The 22739-nt window shown below is 39.3% G+C and overlaps 22 non-coding genes across 22 annotated transcripts; all 22 read right to left on the bottom strand.

Annotated features, from left to right (window-relative positions):
* Positions 1–170: 170 nt before the first annotated feature.
* LOC141317723 (5S ribosomal RNA) lies at positions 171–289 on the bottom strand. The gene has a single exon (XR_012352084.1). It is a non-coding gene; the product is annotated as a 5S ribosomal RNA (ribosomal RNA).
* Positions 290–373: 84 nt separating this feature from the next.
* On the bottom strand, positions 374–492 carry LOC141315083 (5S ribosomal RNA). The gene has a single exon (XR_012350631.1). It is a non-coding gene; the product is annotated as a 5S ribosomal RNA (ribosomal RNA).
* An 84-nt stretch (positions 493–576) lies between these two features.
* Positions 577–695, bottom strand: LOC141293942 (5S ribosomal RNA). Its single transcript, XR_012340847.1, has one exon. It is a non-coding gene; the product is annotated as a 5S ribosomal RNA (ribosomal RNA).
* Positions 696–1496: 801 nt separating this feature from the next.
* LOC141297027 (5S ribosomal RNA) lies at positions 1497–1615 on the bottom strand. The gene has a single exon (XR_012341323.1). It is a non-coding gene; the product is annotated as a 5S ribosomal RNA (ribosomal RNA).
* Positions 1616–2417: 802 nt separating this feature from the next.
* On the bottom strand, positions 2418–2536 carry LOC141318833 (5S ribosomal RNA). Its single transcript, XR_012353126.1, has one exon. It is a non-coding gene; the product is annotated as a 5S ribosomal RNA (ribosomal RNA).
* Positions 2537–2620: 84 nt separating this feature from the next.
* LOC141293934 (5S ribosomal RNA) lies at positions 2621–2739 on the bottom strand. Its single transcript, XR_012340846.1, has one exon. It is a non-coding gene; the product is annotated as a 5S ribosomal RNA (ribosomal RNA).
* A 6567-nt stretch (positions 2740–9306) lies between these two features.
* LOC141293927 (5S ribosomal RNA) lies at positions 9307–9425 on the bottom strand. The gene has a single exon (XR_012340845.1). It is a non-coding gene; the product is annotated as a 5S ribosomal RNA (ribosomal RNA).
* An 801-nt stretch (positions 9426–10226) lies between these two features.
* LOC141311123 (5S ribosomal RNA) lies at positions 10227–10345 on the bottom strand. Its single transcript, XR_012348593.1, has one exon. It is a non-coding gene; the product is annotated as a 5S ribosomal RNA (ribosomal RNA).
* Positions 10346–10429: 84 nt separating this feature from the next.
* LOC141318546 (5S ribosomal RNA) lies at positions 10430–10548 on the bottom strand. The gene has a single exon (XR_012352856.1). It is a non-coding gene; the product is annotated as a 5S ribosomal RNA (ribosomal RNA).
* Positions 10549–11349: 801 nt separating this feature from the next.
* On the bottom strand, positions 11350–11468 carry LOC141294102 (5S ribosomal RNA). Its single transcript, XR_012340874.1, has one exon. It is a non-coding gene; the product is annotated as a 5S ribosomal RNA (ribosomal RNA).
* Positions 11469–11552: 84 nt separating this feature from the next.
* LOC141312284 (5S ribosomal RNA) lies at positions 11553–11671 on the bottom strand. The gene has a single exon (XR_012349217.1). It is a non-coding gene; the product is annotated as a 5S ribosomal RNA (ribosomal RNA).
* A 734-nt stretch (positions 11672–12405) lies between these two features.
* Positions 12406–12524, bottom strand: LOC141316697 (5S ribosomal RNA). The gene has a single exon (XR_012351534.1). It is a non-coding gene; the product is annotated as a 5S ribosomal RNA (ribosomal RNA).
* Positions 12525–12608: 84 nt separating this feature from the next.
* On the bottom strand, positions 12609–12727 carry LOC141314550 (5S ribosomal RNA). Its single transcript, XR_012350136.1, has one exon. It is a non-coding gene; the product is annotated as a 5S ribosomal RNA (ribosomal RNA).
* An 84-nt stretch (positions 12728–12811) lies between these two features.
* On the bottom strand, positions 12812–12930 carry LOC141293921 (5S ribosomal RNA). The gene has a single exon (XR_012340844.1). It is a non-coding gene; the product is annotated as a 5S ribosomal RNA (ribosomal RNA).
* An 84-nt stretch (positions 12931–13014) lies between these two features.
* LOC141311841 (5S ribosomal RNA) lies at positions 13015–13133 on the bottom strand. Its single transcript, XR_012349177.1, has one exon. It is a non-coding gene; the product is annotated as a 5S ribosomal RNA (ribosomal RNA).
* An 801-nt stretch (positions 13134–13934) lies between these two features.
* Positions 13935–14053, bottom strand: LOC141317012 (5S ribosomal RNA). The gene has a single exon (XR_012351680.1). It is a non-coding gene; the product is annotated as a 5S ribosomal RNA (ribosomal RNA).
* Positions 14054–14137: 84 nt separating this feature from the next.
* On the bottom strand, positions 14138–14256 carry LOC141314539 (5S ribosomal RNA). The gene has a single exon (XR_012350135.1). It is a non-coding gene; the product is annotated as a 5S ribosomal RNA (ribosomal RNA).
* A 784-nt stretch (positions 14257–15040) lies between these two features.
* LOC141293914 (5S ribosomal RNA) lies at positions 15041–15159 on the bottom strand. The gene has a single exon (XR_012340842.1). It is a non-coding gene; the product is annotated as a 5S ribosomal RNA (ribosomal RNA).
* Positions 15160–15243: 84 nt separating this feature from the next.
* Positions 15244–15362, bottom strand: LOC141315072 (5S ribosomal RNA). Its single transcript, XR_012350620.1, has one exon. It is a non-coding gene; the product is annotated as a 5S ribosomal RNA (ribosomal RNA).
* An 84-nt stretch (positions 15363–15446) lies between these two features.
* On the bottom strand, positions 15447–15565 carry LOC141293906 (5S ribosomal RNA). Its single transcript, XR_012340841.1, has one exon. It is a non-coding gene; the product is annotated as a 5S ribosomal RNA (ribosomal RNA).
* Positions 15566–16367: 802 nt separating this feature from the next.
* On the bottom strand, positions 16368–16486 carry LOC141317722 (5S ribosomal RNA). The gene has a single exon (XR_012352083.1). It is a non-coding gene; the product is annotated as a 5S ribosomal RNA (ribosomal RNA).
* An 84-nt stretch (positions 16487–16570) lies between these two features.
* On the bottom strand, positions 16571–16689 carry LOC141293899 (5S ribosomal RNA). Its single transcript, XR_012340839.1, has one exon. It is a non-coding gene; the product is annotated as a 5S ribosomal RNA (ribosomal RNA).
* Positions 16690–22739: the final 6050 nt, after the last annotated feature.

The following is a 22739-nucleotide window of genomic DNA, read 5'->3' as shown; positions in this document are numbered from 1 at the left end:
CATTTATTAAAGACACATACACTTAAAATGTTAAGAGTAATAAAATGGCCTAAAAAACATGTAAAACACTTAAAACTCTATAATACATTTAAATGATTGTAATAAATAGAGCGGTAAAACACGTCTTTCTAAAAGCCAGCATATTATATAAATAGTGAAGAAAAGGCAAAAGCTTACAGCACCTGGTATTCCCAGGCGGTCTCCCATCCAAGTACTAACCAGGCCCGACGCTGCATAGCTTCCGAGATCAGACGAGATCGGGCGCTCTCAGCGCGGTATGGCCATAAGCGAGGGCTGCTCCAAAAAGTGGGCTATTTAAAGATCAGCCTCCGTAAAAGCCAGCATATTATATAAATAGTGAAGAAAAGGCAAAAGCTTACAGCACCTGGTATTCCCAGGCGGTCTCCCATCCAAGTACTAACCAGGCCCGACGCTGCTTAGCTTCCGAGATCAGACAAGATCGGGCGCTCTCAGCGTGGTATGGCCATAAGCGAGGGCTGCTCCAAAAAGTGGGCTATTTAAAGATCAGCCTCCGTAAAAGCCAGCATATTATATAAATAGTGAAGAAAAGGCAAAAGCTTACAGCACCTGGTATTCCCAGGCGGTCTCCCATCCAAGTACTAACCAGGCCCGACGCTGCTTAGCTTCCGAGATCAGACGAGATCGGGCGCTCTCAGCGCGGTATGGCCATAAGCGAGGGCTGCTCCAAAAAGTGGGCTATTTAAAGATCAGCCTCCGTAAAAGCCAGCATATTATATAAATAGTGAAGAAAAGGCAAAAGCTTACAGCACCTGGTATTCCCAGGCGGTCTCCCATAAAAGTGTAACAATCTGCCTTATCAGCCGAGTTACAAGACTAAAATGGGGTCAGATTTAACTGTGAGAGATGACTAGTGGTTAAAAGAATGAGACATAAAAGAAAATTGGTTTAAATAGATTTGGTGTATTTACAAGGTTCACATAAAAGACTTTAAAACAACACGATAAAACTAGGTAAACTCTGTTAAAAGAATACAGTTCATTTGTCCATACCCTAAAAACAGGTAAACTCTGTTAAAAGAATACAGTTCATTTGTCCATACCCTAAAAACAGTCCAAGAACCCCAGTGTGTTGATAAGTCCAATGTGAGTGTCCACCAGTGTATATACAAACCACAGAAAGTGTAATCCAAAGTTTGCAGGTGGTGAATGGAAAGGTGAGCTCTAAAATTAGCAACTCCTCAATCCAACAGTTTGGTGACTGTCCTTTGTTTGTCATGCTGCTCTCTTATACAGTTGTACTTCCTGCTTCCTGTCATGTGTCTAGTCACATGACAGGCCAACCATCCATTTATTAAAGACACATACACTTAAAATGTTAAGAGTAATAAAATGGCCTAAAAAACATGTAAAACACTTAAAACTCTATAATACATTTAAATGATTGTAATAAATAGAGCGGTAAAACACGTCTTTCTAAAAGCCAGCATATTATATAAATAGTGAAGAAAAGGCAAAAGCTTACAGCACCTGGTATTCCCAGGCGGTCTCCCATCCAAGTACTAACCAGGCCCGACGCTGCTTAGCTTCCGAGATCAGACGAGATCGGGCGCTCTCAGCGCGGTATGGCCACAAGCGAGGGCTGCTCCAAAAAGTGGGCTATTTAAAGATCAGCCTCCGTAAAAGCCAGCATATTATATAAATAGTGAAGAAAAGGCAAAAGCTTACAGCACCTGGTATTCCCAGGCGGTCTCCCATAAAAGTGTAACAATCGGCCTTATCAGCCGAGTTACAAGACTAAAATGGGGTCAGATTTAACTGTGAGAGATGACTAGTGGTTAAAAGAATGAGACATAAAAGAAAATTGGTTTTAATTAGATTTGGTGTATTTACAAGGTTCACATAAAAGACTTTAAAACAACACGATAAAACTAGGTTAACTCTGTTAAAAGAATACAGTTCATTTGTCCATACCCTAAAAACAGGTAAACTCTGTTAAAAGAATACAGTTCATTTGTCCATACCCTAAAAACAGTCCAAGAACCCCAGTGTGTTGATAAGTCCAATGTGAGTGTCCACCAGTGTATATACAATCCACAGAAAGTGTAATCCAAAGTTTGCAGGTGGTGAATGGAAAGGTGAGCTCTAAAATTAGCAACTCCTCAATCCAACAGTTTGGTGACTGTCCTTTGTTTGTCATGCTGCTCTCTTATACAGTTGTACTTCCTGCTTCCTGTCATGTGTCTAGTCACATGACAGGCCAACCATCCATTTATTAAAGACACATACACTTAAAATGTTAAGAGTAATAAAATGGCCTAAAAAACATGTAAAACACTTAAAACTCTATAATACATTTAAATGATTGTAATAAATAGAGCGGTAAAACACGTCTTTCTAAAAGCCAGCATATTATATAAATAGTGAAGAAAAGGCAAAAGCTTACAGCACCTGGTATTCCCAGGCGGTCTCCCATCCAAGTACTAACCAGGCCCGACGCTGCATAGCTTCCGAGATCAGACGAGATCGGGCGCTCTCAGCGCGGTATGGCCAAAAGCGAGGGCTGCTCCAAAAAGTGGGCTATTTAAAGATCAGCCTCCGTAAAAGCCAGCATATTATATAAATAGTGAAGAAAAGGCAAAAGCTTACAGCACCTGGTATTCCCAGGCGGTCTCCCATCCAAGTACTAACCAGGCCCGACGCTGCTTAGCTTCCGAGATCAGACGAGATCGGGCGCTCTCAGCGCGGTATGGCCATAAGCGAGGGCTGCTCCAAAAAGTGGGCTATTTAAAGATCAGCCTCCGTAAAAGCCAGCATATTATATAAATAGTGAAGAAAAGGCAAAAGCTTACAGCACCTGGTATTCCCAGGCGGTCTCCCATAAAAGTGTAACAATCGGCCTTATCAGCCGAGTTACAAGACTAAAATGGGGTCAGATTTAACTGTGAGAGATGACTAGTGGTTAAAAGAATGAGACATAAAAGAAAATTGGTTTAAATAGATTTGGTGTATTTACAAGGTTCACATAAAAGACTTTAAAACAACACGATAAAACTAGGTTAACTCTGTTAAAAGAATACAGTTCATTTGTCCATACCCTAAAAACAGGTAAACTCTGTTAAAAGAATACAGTTCATTTGTCCATACCCTAAAAACAGTCCAAGAACCCCAGTGTGTTGATAAGTCCAATGTGAGTGTCCACCAGTGTATATACAATCCACAGAAAGTGTAATCCAAAGTTTGCAGGTGGTGAATGGAAAGGTGAGCTCTAAAATTAGCAACTCCTCAATCCAACAGTTTGGTGACTGTCCTTTGTTTGTCATGCTGCTCTCTTATACAGTTGTACTTCCTGCTTCCTGTCATGTGTCTAGTCACATGACAGGCCAACCATCCATTTATTAAAGACACATACACTTAAAATGTTAAGAGTAATAAAATGGCCTAAAAAACATGTAAAACACTTAAAACTCTATAATACATTTAAATGATTGTAATAAATAGAGCGGTAAAACACGTCTTTCTAAAAGCCAGCATATTATATAAATAGTGAAGAAAAGGCAAAAGCTTACAGCACCTGGTATTCCCAGGCGGTCTCCCATCCAAGTACTAACCAGGCCCGACGCTGCATAGCTTCCGAGATCAGACGAGATCGGGCGCTCTCTTTTTTTTTTTTTTTTATCTTTTTTTTTTTTCAATTCACAAATTTTCAATTACAGTTTTCCATCACATTCACACTCACTCAACACAATTTGTTACATTCATATGAGTCATCTTTCAATTGACATCCATTATTTTGCACAAAAAAAGGAAAATACAGATACATAAATGAAATATACAAGAGATATGTCTACTACCCTTCTCAAATCAAATGATTGCTTCCTACCAATTAAAGCAGATTTTCCCACCCACATCTTGATATATGAACTTATTTGTGTCTATAAAAAATTCTTTTGCCTTTTTCTCTCCAAACTTACAAATCAACTCCACATCTCTTTGTGTTATTAACTTAAATATATCTTTAACTTTCATCGTCCTACCCTCAAAATGTGCATAGTTCCTTCTTAGAACCACTGCTAGTCTAGCATGACTTAAAAGAAAATTAATTAGACAGATATCCCTTTTTTTCCTTTTCCCAACAATTCCAAACAAAAATATTTTCCCCCATTCCTCCTCTGACTTCACTTGCACACCCCAGTTTTCTATTAATATACTTTTAAGAAAATCAAAGAAACCAACCAAAGCTTCACATCTCAGAAAATAATGTAAAAAACTCTCATGGCCATTATCACACACATCACACATCACATTGACATCATTGTTTATTTTATTTAACACCACATTCGTGTAAATTCTATTATGTCTTATCAGAAAGTCATTGTTCTCACAATCAATACTGTTGTATTTTATATTTAGGTTTGACCAGATTTTTTTCACATCCAGATCCTCAAACACTTTCTTCCACACTTTTTCTGCCGCTGGTTCTTTTATAACATCACCGATTAATCTCCTGTATACATTCTTTACACTCATATTCTTAATTTTGTACTTTTCACCATTATCATGCACATACATCTCTGGCATACATTGCTCTTCTTTAGAGACACATTCACTTTTAATCACCTTAGTCCATTGCAAGGGTATGCTTGTTTTAATTTTGTCATATATTGTATTCACTTTCTCTCTATTCTCCATTCCATCTAAATCACACACAGAATCATAAATGCAGTTATCTCTAAGAAATCCTGGAATAACTTCGTACATTATATCCTTTACTTGTTTTATGCCCCCTTCTATAAATTTATGTTCATACAATGTTTTATTTTTATACTTAATTTTTTCATTCAGAAATAGTGGCAGATTTTTAATCACATTTATATCTTCACACTCATACTCTAATTTGGGTAGGAAATGCCTCCATGCCTCTAAAACCTCCCGATATATTTCTGGTATTCCTCCCGTCATTGATTGCTTGAAGCCCATGTACCAACCATTATCTCCTATTCCTCCCACGTCATCAACATACTTTCTTAAGAACTCCTTCCATCCATAATCCCATCTCCCTCCCATATATTTTATTACCGTTTTTATTCTCATTGCGGCTCTTTTTGTTTCTAAGTCCATCAAGTTTAAACCCCCTTCCCATCTCTTACCCACCAATGTTTTCTGTGCAATTTTCACCCCTTTGCCGCCCCATATAAAATCACCTACAATTTTATTCAATTCATTCAACACCCACCCTGGCATTTCCATTACACTCATCACATACACACATACTGACAATAACAGGGTATTTACCACTATTACTTTCCCATTTAATTTCAATTTTCTCCCTTTCCATGCTGCACATACTGTTCTTATTTTGTTAATCACCCCGGTCCAAGTCACATCTCTTGCCTCTTTGCTTTGCACCCCTAAATATACCCCTAATACTTTCACATATCTTTCCTCCACTCTTAACCCTACCTCTACTCTCTCTACCTCCCCTATATACATTAGTTCTGATTTCTCCATATTTATTTTTGCCCCTGATGCCTTCCCATACCTCTTCACTATCTCTAAAACTCTTTTTACACTGTTTCCTTCTCTCACTGTGATTGTAGTATCATCTGCATATTGGTTTATAGTACACATCCCTCCATATGGCAACTCAATGCCCACTACTCTTTTATCTCTCTTAATTAAAGTAGCTAGAGGCTCTACTGAAATGGCATACAATAATGCATACAGGGGACATCCCTGTCTTACTGATCTTCCTACATCGAACTTGTCTGTTAGCACTCCATTTATTTTTATGCAACTTTTTGCTTTTTCATATAGTCTTCTTATCCATCCTATCACTTTCACCCCAAATCCAAACTTCTCTAATACCCTAAATAAATATTTGTGTTCCACTCTATCAAAAGCTTTATTCCAATCAATCCCTAATACTATCCCTCCCTTCTCATCTCGTTTCATATGCTCCATAACATCCCTAACGGTCCCTATCGTGTCCGCTATATCCCTGCCTGGTATACTGTAACTCTGTGTTGGTTGAACTATACTTCCTATCACTCTTTTCACTCTATTCGCTAAAACTTTAGTCAGTATTTTATAATCCACATTTAATAGACTGATTGGTCTATAGTTCTCCATATCTAATCTATTTCCCTTCTTATACACTAAAGCTATCACTCCCTCCACCATTCTATCTTGCACTACTCCTGTTCTTTCTATCCCCTTAAAAACTTCAACTAGAATTGGTGCTACCCCTTCCTTATATGTTTTATACCATTCAATACCGATCCCATCACTCCCCGGACTTTTTCCATTTTTCAACCCCCCTATTGCCTCTTTCACCTCCTCTTCCTCTATATCCTTATCACACCATTCCCTATCTTCCTCACTTAGAATATTCCCTACACTTTCTAATACTTCCTCTATGATTTTCTCATCTGCTCCTCCCCTCTTGTATAAATCTTCATAGAATTCTTGCACTCTCTCCAAAATCTCTACGTAGTCTTTTGTTGTTTTGCCTTCCTTTGTATTTATTTCGTTTATATATGTTTTACTTTGTCTCCTTTTCTCTAGCCCTAAGAAATACCCTGTACATTTCTCACCTTCTAATGCATATTTTGCCCTACTTCTTAGAATTGCTCCTCTACATTTCTCCCTCTCAAATTTCTCCAGTGCTATCTTAGCCTCTATATATTTTTCCATACTATATCCTTCTTCATCTTCAGCCTTGTTTAATTCTTCCCTCAATCTTTCTTTCAGCAACTCTTCTTCCTTCTTCATCTTTTCCCATCTTTTCTTACTATATTTTATACTGATGAACTTAATCTGGTCTTTCATTTTCTCCCATCTTTCCCCTATTCTGTCATCTAATCCTCCCTCTCTTTTATACTCATCTATCTTCTCATTTTCTCTATTTATTAGATCCTTCATCTGTATCTCATATTCTTCCTCTCCAATGTATCCTGCATTCAATATCCACATCCCTCCTCCTACCTCCTCACTCCCTATCTTAATTCTGAACCTAACACCATCATGATCACTTAAACTATTTCCTTGATGCCTTGTCCCATCTATGTATCTAATGATTTCCTCCTTAACTAACACTAAATCTATTCTACTCTGTTTTAATATACCTTCTTTTAATTGCCTCCTAGTAAATTCTCTTTTTTCTGGATTTTCATACCTCCACACATCTATTAACCCCTTCTCTCTCATTATCTCCATCAACATTCCCCTAGATTTCTCCCATCTAAATTTTACGCCCTTGCCCACATCTAATCTGCTACATTTTATATTAAAATCCCCCACTACAATACATTTCCCCACAACTAATTCTTTTAATTCTTCCAATATTTCCCTCCTATCTACTTCTATATTCGGAACGTATATATTTATTAATCTAAAATCTATATCTCTATATGTAAATTCAACTACCAAGATCCTTCCCCTCTGATCTTTATATACCTCCCTTATACCTTTGACACTATCTTTTTTAAAAAGTACTGCCACACCTCTTGCATTTTTTGCTCCATTATTATAATAAATATCCCCTCTCCACTCCTCTCTCATCTCTCTCACTTTATCCTCTTCCCAATTTGTCTCCTGTATACAAATTATATCACTCCTATATGTAAATAATAACTCTTTCATCTTGCTTTTATTCCTTAACCCATTTATATTTATTGAAGTTACAGTGGCCATGAGAGTAGCTAAAGAAAACTAAATAAAATTGAAAAACAAAACCACATATAATTAAATAAGGCATCAAATACCTGCCCGTGGTTCCTTGATCTGTTCACTCTGTTCTCCGTCCGTCTCAGACTTCCTCTTTGCACTGAGTCTTTTAATCTTTGCTTTCAGTCCATCTTTTTGTCCCCCATTCCTATTTTCTTCACCTTTACTTTCTTTCAGTTCCTGTTCCATCTCTTTCTTTTCATCCTCTTTACCTTTTCCTTTCACTTTACTTTCACCTTTGTCTTCCTCGCTCTGTTCCGACTGTTCCATCTCCTCCTCCTCGCCATCCTTTTCACCCTTGCTCCCAATTCTGTCTCGCCGCTCCATTTTGCTTCTTTTTTCACCAGCCTCAGCTCCATCTTTACCTCCCCCGCTCACAACACCAGCCACTTCCACCTCTTGTTCCTCTGTCAGATCACTGTACCTCCTTTCATCATCTTCTTGTCCAACTACTCGCTCTCTCTCTAATCGCATCCATTCTTCACAATCTCTTGCATAATGTCCTCCTCCACCACATTTGAAGCACTTTAATTCAGGGCACTCTCTGAATATGTGCCCTGGCTTGATACAAAGTCTGCAAACACGTACTTGTCTATCATGGATGACGCGAAAATATTCGGTGCCTCTCAGAGTCTCAAACTTTGTGGAGTATGGAAGTGAACATACCTGTTCCGTAAAACGAACCTTTAAGAACCGGGTTCCATCAGCTATATCCGTTCCAGGCCATAACCGACGTTTTATTGGTGAGAGTGGTCGTACTCCCCACTCTTGTAGTTTGAAGAGTATCTTCTCATCCTCTAAGTATACTGGCAAGTTTATAAAAGACACCACCATGTCATTATTCATAACTTCCCTTGCATGCACCATCACTCCTTGTACTCTCACGCCATCCATTAGTTTATGCTTTGCCTCTTCATCCTTCATTGTGAGTTCATACATCCTTTCACCTCTCACTCTGCAGCCGATCACCTCTCCACACTCCTTCTTTACTCCCCTCAGCAAATCCATCATGGAAATCTTTTCTGTTCCCTCCACTTCCACCTCCAATGTCAGGTCTTTGCTATATTTTCCTTTTGTTCCTCCTTGCACTCCTTGGTTGTTTTCTTCTCTTTCTCTCTGCAGATCTCCTGTGACTTTGTTTGTTTTCTGCTGCTTTTGAATCACTACTTGGTTGTCTTTTCCACTTCTTTGATCGTCCTCTTCATTCTTCCCATTGCTACCTTTTATCATTGTTGTTTGCACTGTTTCTTTGTCTGCAGCCATGATGTGCATCTGCAGCATGCTTCAACCAGGAAGAGTCCAAAAAGTCCCCCACACAGCCTAAGCTGTTGGGGGAAGTGATCAGGGTTAACTCTGACTTTCCAACAACGAATTCCCAAAGTCCAAAATCAAAAAGAAAATTAAGTATTTCAGAAAAGAGATTGTCAAACAAATGGATTCAGAGAGTATCTCTGCACTGCAAACCTAGCACTACCTGCTGGCTCTCTAGCGCCCTCAGGGTGGTATGGCCATAAGCGAGGTCTGCTCCAAAAAGTGGGCTATTTAAAGATCAGCCTCCGTAAAATCCAGCATATTATATAAATAGTGAAGAAAAGGCAAAAGCTTACAGCACCTGGTATTCCCAGGCGGTCTCCCATCCAAGTACTAACCAGGCCCGACGCTGCTTAGCTTCCGAGATCAGACGAGATCGGGCGCTCTCAGCGCGGTATGGCCATAAGCGAGGGCTGCTCCAAAAAGTGGGCTATTTAAAGATCAGCCTCCGTAAAAGCCAGCATATTACATAAATAGTAAAGAAAAGGCAAAAGCTTACAGCACCTGGTATTCCCAGGCGGTCTCCCATAAAAGTGTAACACTCGGCCTTATCAGCCGAGTTACAAGACTAAAATGGGGTCAGATTTAACTGTGAGAGATGACTAGTGGTTAAAAGAATGAGACATAAAAGAAAATTGGTTTAAATAGATTTGGTGTATTTACAAGGTTCTCATAAAAGACTTTAAAACAACACGATAAAACTAGGTAAACTCTGTTAAAAGAATACAGTTCATTTGTCCATACCCTAAAAACAGGTAAACTCTGTTAAAAGAATACAGTTCATTTGTCCATACCCTAAAAACAGTCCAAGAACCCCAGTGTGTTGATAAGTCCAATGTGAGTGTCCACCAGTGTATATACAATCCACAGAAAGTGTAATCCAAAGTTTGCAGGTGGTGAATGGAAAGGTGAGCTCTAAAATTAGCAACTCCTCAATCCAACAGTTTGGTGACTGTCCTTTGTTTGTCATGCTGCTCTCTTATACAGTTGTACTTCCTGCTTCCTGTCATGTGTCTAGTCACATGACAGGCCAACCATCCATTTATTAAAGACACATACACTTAAAATGTTAAGAGTAATAAAATGGCCTAAAAAACATGTAAAACACTTAAAACTCTATAATACATTTAAATGATTGTAATAAATAGAGCGGTAAAACACGTCTTTCTAAAAGCCAGCATATTATATAAATAGTGAAGAAAAGGCAAAAGCTTACAGCACCTGGTATTCCCAGGCGGTCTCCCATCCAAGTACTAACCAGGCCCGACGCTGCTTAGCTTCCGAGATCAGACGAGATCGGGCGCTCTCAGCGCAGTATGGCCATAAGCGAGGGCTGCTCCAAAAAGTGGGCTATTTAAAGATCAGCCTCCGTAAAAGCCAGCATATTATATAAATAGTGAAGAAAAGGCAAAAGCTTACAGCACCTGGTATTCCAAGGCGGTCTCCCATCCAAGTACTAACCAGGCCCGACGCTGCTTACCTTCCGAGATCAGAAGAGATCGGGCGCTCTCAGCGCGGTATGGCCATAAGCGAGGGCTGCTCCAAAAAGTGGGCTATTTAAAGATCAGCCTCCGTAAAAGCCAGCATATTACATAAATAGTGAAGAAAAGGCAAAAGCTTACAGCACCTGGTATTCCCAGGCGGTCTCCCATAAAAGTGTAACAATCGGCCTTATCAGCCGAGTTACAAGACTAAAATGGGGTCAGATTTAACTGTGAGAGATGACTAGTGGTTAAAAGAATGAGACATAAAAGAAAATTGGTTTAAATAGATTTGGTGTATTTACAAGGTTCACATAAAAGACTTTAAAACAACACGATAAAACTAGGTAAACTCTGTTAAAAGAATACAGTTCATTTGTCCATACCCTAAAAACAGGTAAACTCTGTTAAAAGAATACAGTTCATTTGTCCATACCCTAAAAACAGTCCAAGAACCCCAGTGTGTTGATAAGTCCAATGTGAGTGTCCACCAGTGTATATACAATCCACAGAAAGTGTAATCCAAAGTTTGCAGGTGGTGAATGGAAAGGTGAGCTCTAAAATTAGCAACTCCTCAATCCAACAGTTTGGTGACTGTCCTTTGTTTGTCATGCTGCTCTCTTATACAGTTGTACTTCCTGCTTCCTGTCATGTGTCTAGTCACATGACAGGCCAACCATCCATTTATTAAAGACACATACACTTAAAATGTTAAGAGTAATAAAATGGCCTAAAAAACATGTAAAACACTTAAAACTCTATAATACATTTAAATGATTGTAATAAATAGAGCGGTAAAACACGTCTTTCTAAAAGCCAGCATATTATATAAATATTGAAGAAAAGGTAAAAGCTTACAGCACCTGGTATTCCCAGGCGGTCTCCCATCCAAGTACTAACCAGGCCCTACGCTGCTTAGCTTCCGAGATCAGACGAGATCGGGCGCTCTCAGCGCGGTATGGCCATAAGCGAGGGCTGCTCCAAAAAGTGGGCTATTTAAAGATCAGCCTCCGTAAAAGCCAGCATATTATATAAATAGTGAATAAAAGGCAAAAGCTTACAGCACCTGGTATTCCCAGGCGGTCTCCCATCCAAGTACTAACCAGGCCCGACGCTGCTTAGCTTTCGAGATCAGACGAGATCGGGCGCTCTCAGCGCGGTATGGCCATAAGCGAGGGCTGCTCCAAAAAGTGGGCTATTTAAAGATCAGCCTCCGTAAAAGCCAGCATATTATATAAATAGTGAAGAAAAGGCAAAAGCTTACAGCACCTGGTATTCCCAGGCGGTCTCCCATAAAAGTGTAACAATCGGCCTTATCAGCCGAGTTACAAGACTAAAATGGGGTCAGATTTAACTGTGAGAGATGACTAGTGGTTAAAAGAATGAGACATAAAAGAAAATTGGTTTAAATAGATTTGGTGTAATTACAAGGTTCACATAAAAGACTTTAAAACAACACGATAAAACTAGGTAAACTCTGTTAAAAGAATACAGTTCATTTGTCCATACCCTAAAAACAGTCCAAGAACCCCAGTGTGTTGATAAGTCCAATGTGAGTGTCCACCAGTGTATATACAATCCACAGAAAGTGTAATCCAAAGTTTGCAGGTGGTGAATGGAAAGGTGAGCTCTAAAATTAGCAACTCCTCAATCCAACAGTTTGGTGACTGTCGTTTGTTTGTCATGCTGCTCTCTTATACAGTTGTACTTCCTGCTTCCTGTCATGTGTCTAGTCACATGACAGGCCAACCATCCATTTATTAAAGACACATACACTTAAAATGTTAAGAGTAATAAAATGGCCTAAAAAACATGTAAAACACTTAAAACTCTATAATACATTTAAATGATTGTAATAAATAGAGCGGTAAAACACGTCTTTATATAAATAGTGAAGAAAAGGCAAAAGCTTACAGCACCTGGTATTCCCAGGCGGTCTCCCATCCAAGTACTAACCAGGCCCGACGCTGCTTAGCTTCCGAGATCAGACGAGATCGGGCTCTCTCAGCGCGGTATGGCCATAAGCGAGGGCTGCTCCAAAAAGTGGGCTATTTAAAGATCAGCCTCCGTAAAAGCCAGCATATTATATAAATAGTGAAGAAAAGGCAAAAGCTTACAGCACCTGGTATTCCCAGGCGGTCTCCCATCCAAGTACTAAGCAGGCCCGACGCTGCTTAGCTTCCGAGATCAGACGAGATCGGGCGCTCTCAGCGTGGTATGGCCATAAGCGAGGGCTGCTCCAAAAAGTGGGCTATTTAAAGATCAGCCTCCGTAAAAGCCAGCATATTATATAAATAGTGAAGAAAAGGCAAAAGCTTACAGCACCTGGTATTCCCAGGCGGTCTCCCATCCAAGTACTAACCAGGCCCGACGCTGCTTAGCTTCCGAGATCAGACGAGATCGGGCGCTCTCAGCGCGGTATGGCCATAAGCGAGGGCTGCTCCAAAAAGTGGGCTATTTAAAGATCAGCCTCCGTAAAAGCCAGCATATTATATAAATAGTGAAGAAAAGGCAAAAGCTTACAGCACCTGGTATTCCAAGGCGGTCTCCCATCCAAGTACTAACCAGGCCCGACGCTGCTTAGCTTCCGAGATCAGACGAGATCGGGCGCTCTCAGCGCGGTATGGCCATAAGCGAGGGCTGCTCCAAAAAGTGGGCTATTTAAAGATCAGCCTCCGTAAAAGCCAGCATATTACATAAATAGTAAAGAAAAGGCAAAAGCTTACAGCACCTGGTATTCCCAGGCGGTCTCCCATAAAAGTGTAACACTCGGCCTTATCAGCCGAGTTACAAGACTAAAATGGGGTCAGATTTAACTGTGAGAGATGACTAGTGGTTAAAAGAATGAGACATAAAAGAAAATTGGTTTAAATAGATTTGGTGTATTTACAAGGTTCACATAAAAGACTTTAAAACAACACGATAAAACTAGGTAAACTCTGTTAAAAGAATACAGTTCATTTGTCCATACCCTAAAAACAGGTAAACTCTGTTAAAAGAATACAGTTCATTTGTCCATACCCTAAAAACAGTCCAAGAACCCCAGTGTGTTGATAAGTCCAATGTGAGTGTCCACCAGTGTATATACAATCCACAGAAAGTGTAATCCAAAGTTTGCAGGTGGTGAATGGAAAGGTGAGCTCTAAAATTAGCAACTCCTCAATCCAACAGTTTGGTGACTGTCCTTTGTTTGTCATGCTGCTCTCTTATACAGTTGTACTTCCTGCTTCCTGTCATGTGTCTAGTCACATGACAGGCCAACCATCCATTTATTAAAGACACATACACTTAAAATGTTAAGAGTAATAAAATGGCCTAAAAAACATGTAAAACACTTAAAACTCTATAATACATTTAAATGATTGTAATAAATAGAGCGGTAAAACACGTCTTTCTAAAAGCCAGCATATTATATAAATAGTGAAGAAAAGGCAAAAGCTTACAGCACCTGGTATTCCCAGGCGGTCTCCCATCCAAGTACTAACCAGGCCCGACGCTGCTTAGCTTCCGAGATCAGACGAGATCGGGCGCTCTCAGCGCGGTATGGCCATAAATGAGGGCTACTCCAAAAAGTGGGCTATTTAAAGATCAGCCTCCGTAAAAGCCAGCATATTATATAAATAGTGAAGAAAAGGCAAAAGCTTACAGCACCTGGTATTCCCAGGCGGTCTCCCATCCAAGTACTAAGCAGGCCCGACGCTGCTTAGCTTCCGAGATCAGACGAGATCGGGCGCTCTCAGCGTGGTATGGCCATAAGCGAGGGCTGCTCCAAAAAGTGGGCTATTTAAAGATCAGCCTCCGTAAAAGCCAGCATATTATATAAATAGTGAAGAAAAGGCAAAAGCTTACAGCACCTGGTATTCCCAGGCGGTCTCCCATAAAAGTGTAACAATCTGCCTTATCAGCCGAGTTACAAGACTAAAATGGGGTCAGATTTAACTGTGAGAGATGACTAGTGGTTAAAAGAATGAGACATAAAAGAAAATTGGTTTAAATAGATTTGGTGTATTTACAAGGTTCACATAAAAGACTTTAAAACAACACGATAAAACTAGGTAAACTCTGTTAAAAGAATACAGTTCATTTGTCCATACCCTAAAAACAGGTAAACTCTGTTAAAAGAATACAGTTCATTTGTCCATACCCTAAAAACAGTCCAAGAACCCCAGTGTGTTGATAAGTCCAATGTGAGTGTCCACCAGTGTATATACAATCCACAGAAAGTGTAATCCAAAGTTTGCAGGTGGTGAATGGAAAGGTGAGCTCTAAAATTAGCAACTCCTCAATCCAACAGTTTGGTGACTGTCCTTTGTTTGTCATGCTGCTCTCTTATACAGTTGTACTTCCTGCTTCCTGTCATGTGTCTAGTCACATGACAGGCCAACCATCCATTTATTAAAGACACATACACTTAAAATGTTAAGAGTAATAAAATGGCCTAAAAAACATGTAAAACACTTAAAACTCTATAATACATTTAAATGATTGTAATAAATAGAGCGGTAAAACACGTCTTTATATAAATAGTGAAGAAAAGGCAAAAGCTTACAGCACCTGGTATTCCCAGGCGGTCTCCCATCCAAGTACTAACCAGGCCCGACGCTGCTTAGCTTCCGAGATCAGACGAGATCGGGCGCTCTCAGCGCGGTATGGCCATAAGCGAGGGCTGCTCCAAAAAGTGGGCTATTTAAAGATCAGCCTCCGTAAAAGCCAGCATATTATATAAATAGTGAAGAAAAGGCAAAAGCTTACAGCACCTGGTATTCCCAGGCGGTCTCCCATCCAAGTACTAACCAGGCCCGACGCTGCTTAGCTTCCGAGATCAGACAAGATCGGGCGCTCTCAGCGTGGTATGGCCATAAGCGAGGGCTGCTCCAAAAAGTGGGCTATTTAAAGATCAGCCTCCGTAAAAGCCAGCATATTATATAAATAGTGAAGAAAAGGCAAAAGCTTACAGCACCTGGTATTCCCAGGCGGTCTCCCATCCAAGTACTAACCAGGCCCGACGCTGCTTAGCTTCCGAGATCAGACGAGATCGGGCGCTCTCAGCGCGGTATGGCCATAAGCGAGGGCTGCTCCAAAAAGTGGGCTATTTAAAGATCAGCCTCCGTAAAAGCCAGCATATTATATAAATAGTGAAGAAAAGGCAAAAGCTTACAGCACCTGGTATTCCCAGGCGGTCTCCCATAAAAGTGTAACAATCGGCCTTATCAGCCGAGTTACAAGACTAAAATGGGGTCAGATTTAACTGTGAGAGATGACTAGTGGTTAAAAGAATGAGACATAAAAGAAAATTGGTTTTAATTAGATTTGGTGTATTTACAAGGTTCACATAAAAGACTTTAAAACAACACGATAAAACTAGGTTAACTCTGTTAAAAGAATACAGTTCATTTGTCCATACCCTAAAAACAGGTAAACTCTGTTAAAAGAATACAGTTCATTTGTCCATACCCTAAAAACAGTCCAAGAACCCCAGTGTGTTGATAAGTCCAATGTGAGTGTCCACCAGTGTATATACAATCCACAGAAAGTGTAATCCAAAGTTTGCAGGTGGTGAATGGAAAGGTGAGCTCTAAAATTAGCAACTCCTCAATCCAACAGTTTGGTGACTGTCCTTTGTTTGTCATGCTGCTCTCTTATACAGTTGTACTTCCTGCTTCCTGTCATGTGTCTAGTCACATGACAGGCCAACCATCCATTTATTAAAGACACATACACTTAAAATGTTAAGAGTAATAAAATGGCCTAAAAAACATGTAAAACACTTAAAACTCTATAATACATTTAAATGATTGTAATAAATAGAGCGGTAAAACACGTCTTTCTAAAAGCCAGCATATTATATAAATAGTGAAGAAAAGGCAAAAGCTTACAGCACCTGGTATTCCCAGGCGGTCTCCCATCCAAGTACTAACCAGGCCCGACGCTGCATAGCTTCCGAGATCAGACGAGATCGGGCGCTCTCAGCGCGGTATGGCCATAAGCGAGGGCTGCTCCAAAAAGTGGGCTATTTAAAGATCAGCCTCCGTAAAAGCCAGCATATTATATAAATAGTGAAGAAAAGGCAAAAGCTTACAGCACCTGGTATTCCCAGGCGGTCTCCCATCCAAGTACTAACCAGGCCCGACGCTGCTTAGCTTCCGAGATCAGACGAGATCGGGCGCTCTCAGCGCGGTATGGCCATAAGCGAGGGCTGCTCCAAAAAGTGGGCTATTTAAAGATCAGCCTCCGTAAAAGCCAGCATATTATATAAATAGTGAAGAAAAGGCAAAAGCTTACAGCACCTGGTATTCCCAGGCGGTCTCCCATAAAAGTGTAACAATCGGCCTTATCAGCCGAGTTACAAGACTAAAATGGGGTCAGATTTAACTGTGAGAGATGACTAGTGGTTAAAAGAATGAGACATAAAAGAAAATTGGTTTAAATAGATTTGGTGTATTTACAAGGTTCACATAAAAGACTTTAAAACAACACGATAAAACTAGGTTAACTCTGTTAAAAGAATACAGTTCATTTGTCCATACCCTAAAAACAGGTAAACTCTGTTAAAAGAATACAGTTCATTTGTCCATACCCTAAAAACAGTCCAAGAACCCCAGTGTGTTGATAAGTCCAATGTGAGTGTCCACCAGTGTATATACAATCCACAGAAAGTGTAATCCAAAGTTTGCAGGTGGTGAATGGAAAGGTGAGCTCTAAAATTAGCAACTCCTCAATCCAACAGTTTGGTGACTGTCCTTTGTTTGTCATGCTGCTCTCTTATACAGTTGTACTTCCTGCTTCCTGTCATGTGTCTAGTCACATGACAGGCCAACCATCCATTTATTAAAGACACATACACTTAAAATGTTAAGAGTAATAAAATGGCCTAAAAAACATGTAAAACACTTAAAACTCTATAATACATTTAAATGATTGTAATAAATAGAGCGGTAAAACACGTCTTTCTAAAAGCCAGCATATTATATAAATAGTGAAGAAAAGGCAAAAGCTTACAGCACCTGGTATTCCCAGGCGGTCTCCCATCCAAGTACTAACCAGGCCCGACGCTGCATAGCTTCCGAGATCAGACGAGATCGGGCGCTCTCTTTTTTTTTTTTTTTTATCTTTTTTTTTTTTCAATTCACAAATTTTCAATTACAGTTTTCCATCACATTCACACTCACTCAACACAATTTGTTACATTCATATGAGTCATCTTTCAATTGACATCCATTATTTTGCACAAAAAAAGGAAAATACAGATACATAAATGAAATATACAAGAGATATGTCTACTACCCTTCTCAAATCAAATGATTGCTTCCTACCAATTAAAGCAGATTTTCCCACCCACATCTTGATATATGAACTTATTTGTGTCTATAAAAAATTCTTTTGCCTTTTTCTCTCCAAACTTACAAATCAACTCCACATCTCTTTGTGTTATTAACTTAAATATATCTTTAACTTTCATCGTCCTACCCTCAAAATGTGCATAGTTCCTTCTTAGAACCACTGCTAGTCTAGCATGACTTAAAAGAAAATTAATTAGACAGATATCCCTTTTTTTCCTTTTCCCAACAATTCCAAACAAAAATATTTTCCCCCATTCCTCCTCTGACTTCACTTGCACACCCCAGTTTTCTATTAATATACTTTTAAGAAAATCAAAGAAACCAACCAAAGCTTCACATCTCAGAAAATAATGTAAAAAACTCTCATGGCCATTATCACACACATCACACATCACATTGACATCATTGTTTATTTTATTTAACACCACATTCGTGTAAATTCTATTATGTCTTATCAGAAAGTCATTGTTCTCACAATCAATACTGTTGTATTTTATATTTAGGTTTGACCAGATTTTTTTCACATCCAGATCCTCAAACACTTTCTTCCACACTTTTTCTGCCGCTGGTTCTTTTATAACATCACCGATTAATCTCCTGTATACATTCTTTACACTCATATTCTTAATTTTGTACTTTTCACCATTATCATGCACATACATCTCTGGCATACATTGCTCTTCTTTAGAGACACATTCACTTTTAATCACCTTAGTCCATTGCAAGGGTATGCTTGTTTTAATTTTGTCATATATTGTATTCACTTTCTCTCTATTCTCCATTCCATCTAAATCACACACAGAATCATAAATGCAGTTATCTCTAAGAAATCCTGGAATAACTTCGTACATTATATCCTTTACTTGTTTTATGCCCCCTTCTATAAATTTATGTTCATACAATGTTTTATTTTTATACTTAATTTTTTCATTCAGAAATAGTGGCAGATTTTTAATCACATTTATATCTTCACACTCATACTCTAATTTGGGTAGGAAATGCCTCCATGCCTCTAAAACCTCCCGATATATTTCTGGTATTCCTCCCGTCATTGATTGCTTGAAGCCCATGTACCAACCATTATCTCCTATTCCTCCCACGTCATCAACATACTTTCTTAAGAACTCCTTCCATCCATAATCCCATCTCCCTCCCATATATTTTATTACCGTTTTTATTCTCATTGCGGCTCTTTTTGTTTCTAAGTCCATCAAGTTTAAACCCCCTTCCCATCTCTTACCCACCAATGTTTTCTGTGCAATTTTCACCCCTTTGCCGCCCCATATAAAATCACCTACAATTTTATTCAATTCATTCAACACCCACCCTGGCATTTCCATTACACTCATCACATACACACATACTGACAATAACAGGGTATTTACCACTATTACTTTCCCATTTAATTTCAATTTTCTCCCTTTCCATGCTGCACATACTGTTCTTATTTTGTTAATCACCCCGGTCCAAGTCACATCTCTTGCCTCTTTGCTTTGCACCCCTAAATATACCCCTAATACTTTCACATATCTTTCCTCCACTCTTAACCCTACCTCTACTCTCTCTACCTCCCCTATATACATTAGTTCTGATTTCTCCATATTTATTTTTGCCCCTGATGCCTTCCCATACCTCTTCACTATCTCTAAAACTCTTTTTACACTGTTTCCTTCTCTCACTGTGATTGTAGTATCATCTGCATATTGGTTTATAGTACACATCCCTCCATATGGCAACTCAATGCCCACTACTCTTTTATCTCTCTTAATTAAAGTAGCTAGAGGCTCTACTGAAATGGCATACAATAATGCATACAGGGGACATCCCTGTCTTACTGATCTTCCTACATCGAACTTGTCTGTTAGCACTCCATTTATTTTTATGCAACTTTTTGCTTTTTCATATAGTCTTCTTATCCATCCTATCACTTTCACCCCAAATCCAAACTTCTCTAATACCCTAAATAAATATTTGTGTTCCACTCTATCAAAAGCTTTATTCCAATCAATCCCTAATACTATCCCTCCCTTCTCATCTCGTTTCATATGCTCCATAACATCCCTAACGGTCCCTATCGTGTCCGCTATATCCCTGCCTGGTATACTGTAACTCTGTGTTGGTTGAACTATACTTCCTATCACTCTTTTCACTCTATTCGCTAAAACTTTAGTCAGTATTTTATAATCCACATTTAATAGACTGATTGGTCTATAGTTCTCCATATCTAATCTATTTCCCTTCTTATACACTAAAGCTATCACTCCCTCCACCATTCTATCTTGCACTACTCCTGTTCTTTCTATCCCCTTAAAAACTTCAACTAGAATTGGTGCTACCCCTTCCTTATATGTTTTATACCATTCAATACCGATCCCATCACTCCCCGGACTTTTTCCATTTTTCAACCCCCCTATTGCCTCTTTCACCTCCTCTTCCTCTATATCCTTATCACACCATTCCCTATCTTCCTCACTTAGAATATTCCCTACACTTTCTAATACTTCCTCTATGATTTTCTCATCTGCTCCTCCCCTCTTGTATAAATCTTCATAGAATTCTTGCACTCTCTCCAAAATCTCTACGTAGTCTTTTGTTGTTTTGCCTTCCTTTGTATTTATTTCGTTTATATATGTTTTACTTTGTCTCCTTTTCTCTAGCCCTAAGAAATACCCTGTACATTTCTCACCTTCTAATGCATATTTTGCCCTACTTCTTAGAATTGCTCCTCTACATTTCTCCCTCTCAAATTTCTCCAGTGCTATCTTAGCCTCTATATATTTTTCCATACTATATCCTTCTTCATCTTCAGCCTTGTTTAATTCTTCCCTCAATCTTTCTTTCAGCAACTCTTCTTCCTTCTTCATCTTTTCCCATCTTTTCTTACTATATTTTATACTGATGAACTTAATCTGGTCTTTCATTTTCTCCCATCTTTCCCCTATTCTGTCATCTAATCCTCCCTCTCTTTTATACTCATCTATCTTCTCATTTTCTCTATTTATTAGATCCTTCATCTGTATCTCATATTCTTCCTCTCCAATGTATCCTGCATTCAATATCCACATCCCTCCTCCTACCTCCTCACTCCCTATCTTAATTCTGAACCTAACACCATCATGATCACTTAAACTATTTCCTTGATGCCTTGTCCCATCTATGTATCTAATGATTTCCTCCTTAACTAACACTAAATCTATTCTACTCTGTTTTAATATACCTTCTTTTAATTGCCTCCTAGTAAATTCTCTTTTTTCTGGATTTTCATACCTCCACACATCTATTAACCCCTTCTCTCTCATTATCTCCATCAACATTCCCCTAGATTTCTCCCATCTAAATTTTACGCCCTTGCCCACATCTAATCTGCTACATTTTATATTAAAATCCCCCACTACAATACATTTCCCCACAACTAATTCTTTTAATTCTTCCAATATTTCCCTCCTATCTACTTCTATATTCGGAACGTGTATATTTATTAATCTAAAATCTATATCTCTATATGTAAATTCAACTACCAAGATCCTTCCCCTCTGATCTTTATATACCTCCCTTATACCTTTGACACTATCTTTTTTAAAAAGTACTGCCACACCTCTTGCATTTTTTGCTCCATTATTATAATAAATATCCCCTCTCCACTCCTCTCTCATCTCTCTCACTTTATCCTCTTCCCAATTTGTCTCCTGTATACAAATTATATCACTCCTATATGTAAATAATAACTCTTTCATCTTGCTTTTATTCCTTAACCCATTTATATTTATTGAAGTTACAGTGGCCATGAGAGTAGCTAAAGAAAACTAAATAAAATTGAAAAACAAAACCACATATAATTAAATAAGGCATCAAATACCTGCCCGTGGTTCCTTGATCTGTTCACTCTGTTCTCCGTCCGTCTCAGACTTCCTCTTTGCACTGAGTCTTTTAATCTTTGCTTTCAGTCCATCTTTTTGTCCCCCATTCCTATTTTCTTCACCTTTACTTTCTTTCAGTTCCTGTTCCATCTCTTTCTTTTCATCCTCTTTACCTTTTCCTTTCACTTTACTTTCACCTTTGTCTTCCTCGCTCTGTTCCGACTGTTCCATCTCCTCCTCCTCGCCATCCTTTTCACCCTTGCTCCCAATTCTGTCTCGCCGCTCCATTTTGCTTCTTTTTTCACCAGCCTCAGCTCCATCTTTACCTCCCCCGCTCACAACACCAGCCACTTCCACCTCTTGTTCCTCTGTCAGATCACTGTACCTCCTTTCATCATCTTCTTGTCCAACTACTCGCTCTCTCTCTAATCGCATCCATTCTTCACAATCTCTTGCATAATGTCCTCCTCCACCACATTTGAAGCACTTTAATTCAGGGCACTCTCTGAATATGTGCCCTGGCTTGATACAAAGTCTGCAAACACGTACTTGTCTATCATGGATGACGCGAAAATATTCGGTGCCTCTCAGAGTCTCAAACTTTGTGGAGTATGGAAGTGAACATACCTGTTCCGTAAAACGAACCTTTAAGAACCGGGTTCCATCAGCTATATCCGTTCCAGGCCATAACCGACGTTTTATTGGTGAGAGTGGTCGTACTCCCCACTCTTGTAGTTTGAAGAGTATCTTCTCATCCTCTAAGTATACTGGCAAGTTTATAAAAGACACCACCATGTCATTATTCATAACTTCCCTTGCATGCACCATCACTCCTTGTACTCTCACGCCATCCATTAGTTTATGCTTTGCCTCTTCATCCTTCATTGTGAGTTCATACATCCTTTCACCTCTCACTCTGCAGCCGATCACCTCTCCACACTCCTTCTTTACTCCCCTCAGCAAATCCATCATGGAAATCTTTTCTGTTCCCTCCACTTCCACCTCCAATGTCAGGTCTTTGCTATATTTTCCTTTTGTTCCTCC

The sequence above is a fragment of the Garra rufa genome, chromosome 1 (assembly GCF_049309525.1).
Source record: "Garra rufa chromosome 1, GarRuf1.0, whole genome shotgun sequence".
Lineage (NCBI taxonomy): Eukaryota > Metazoa > Chordata > Actinopteri > Cypriniformes > Cyprinidae > Garra > Garra rufa.
The sequence above is the reverse complement of the archived record's forward strand: the minus strand, read 5'-3'. Positions and strand labels throughout refer to the sequence as shown.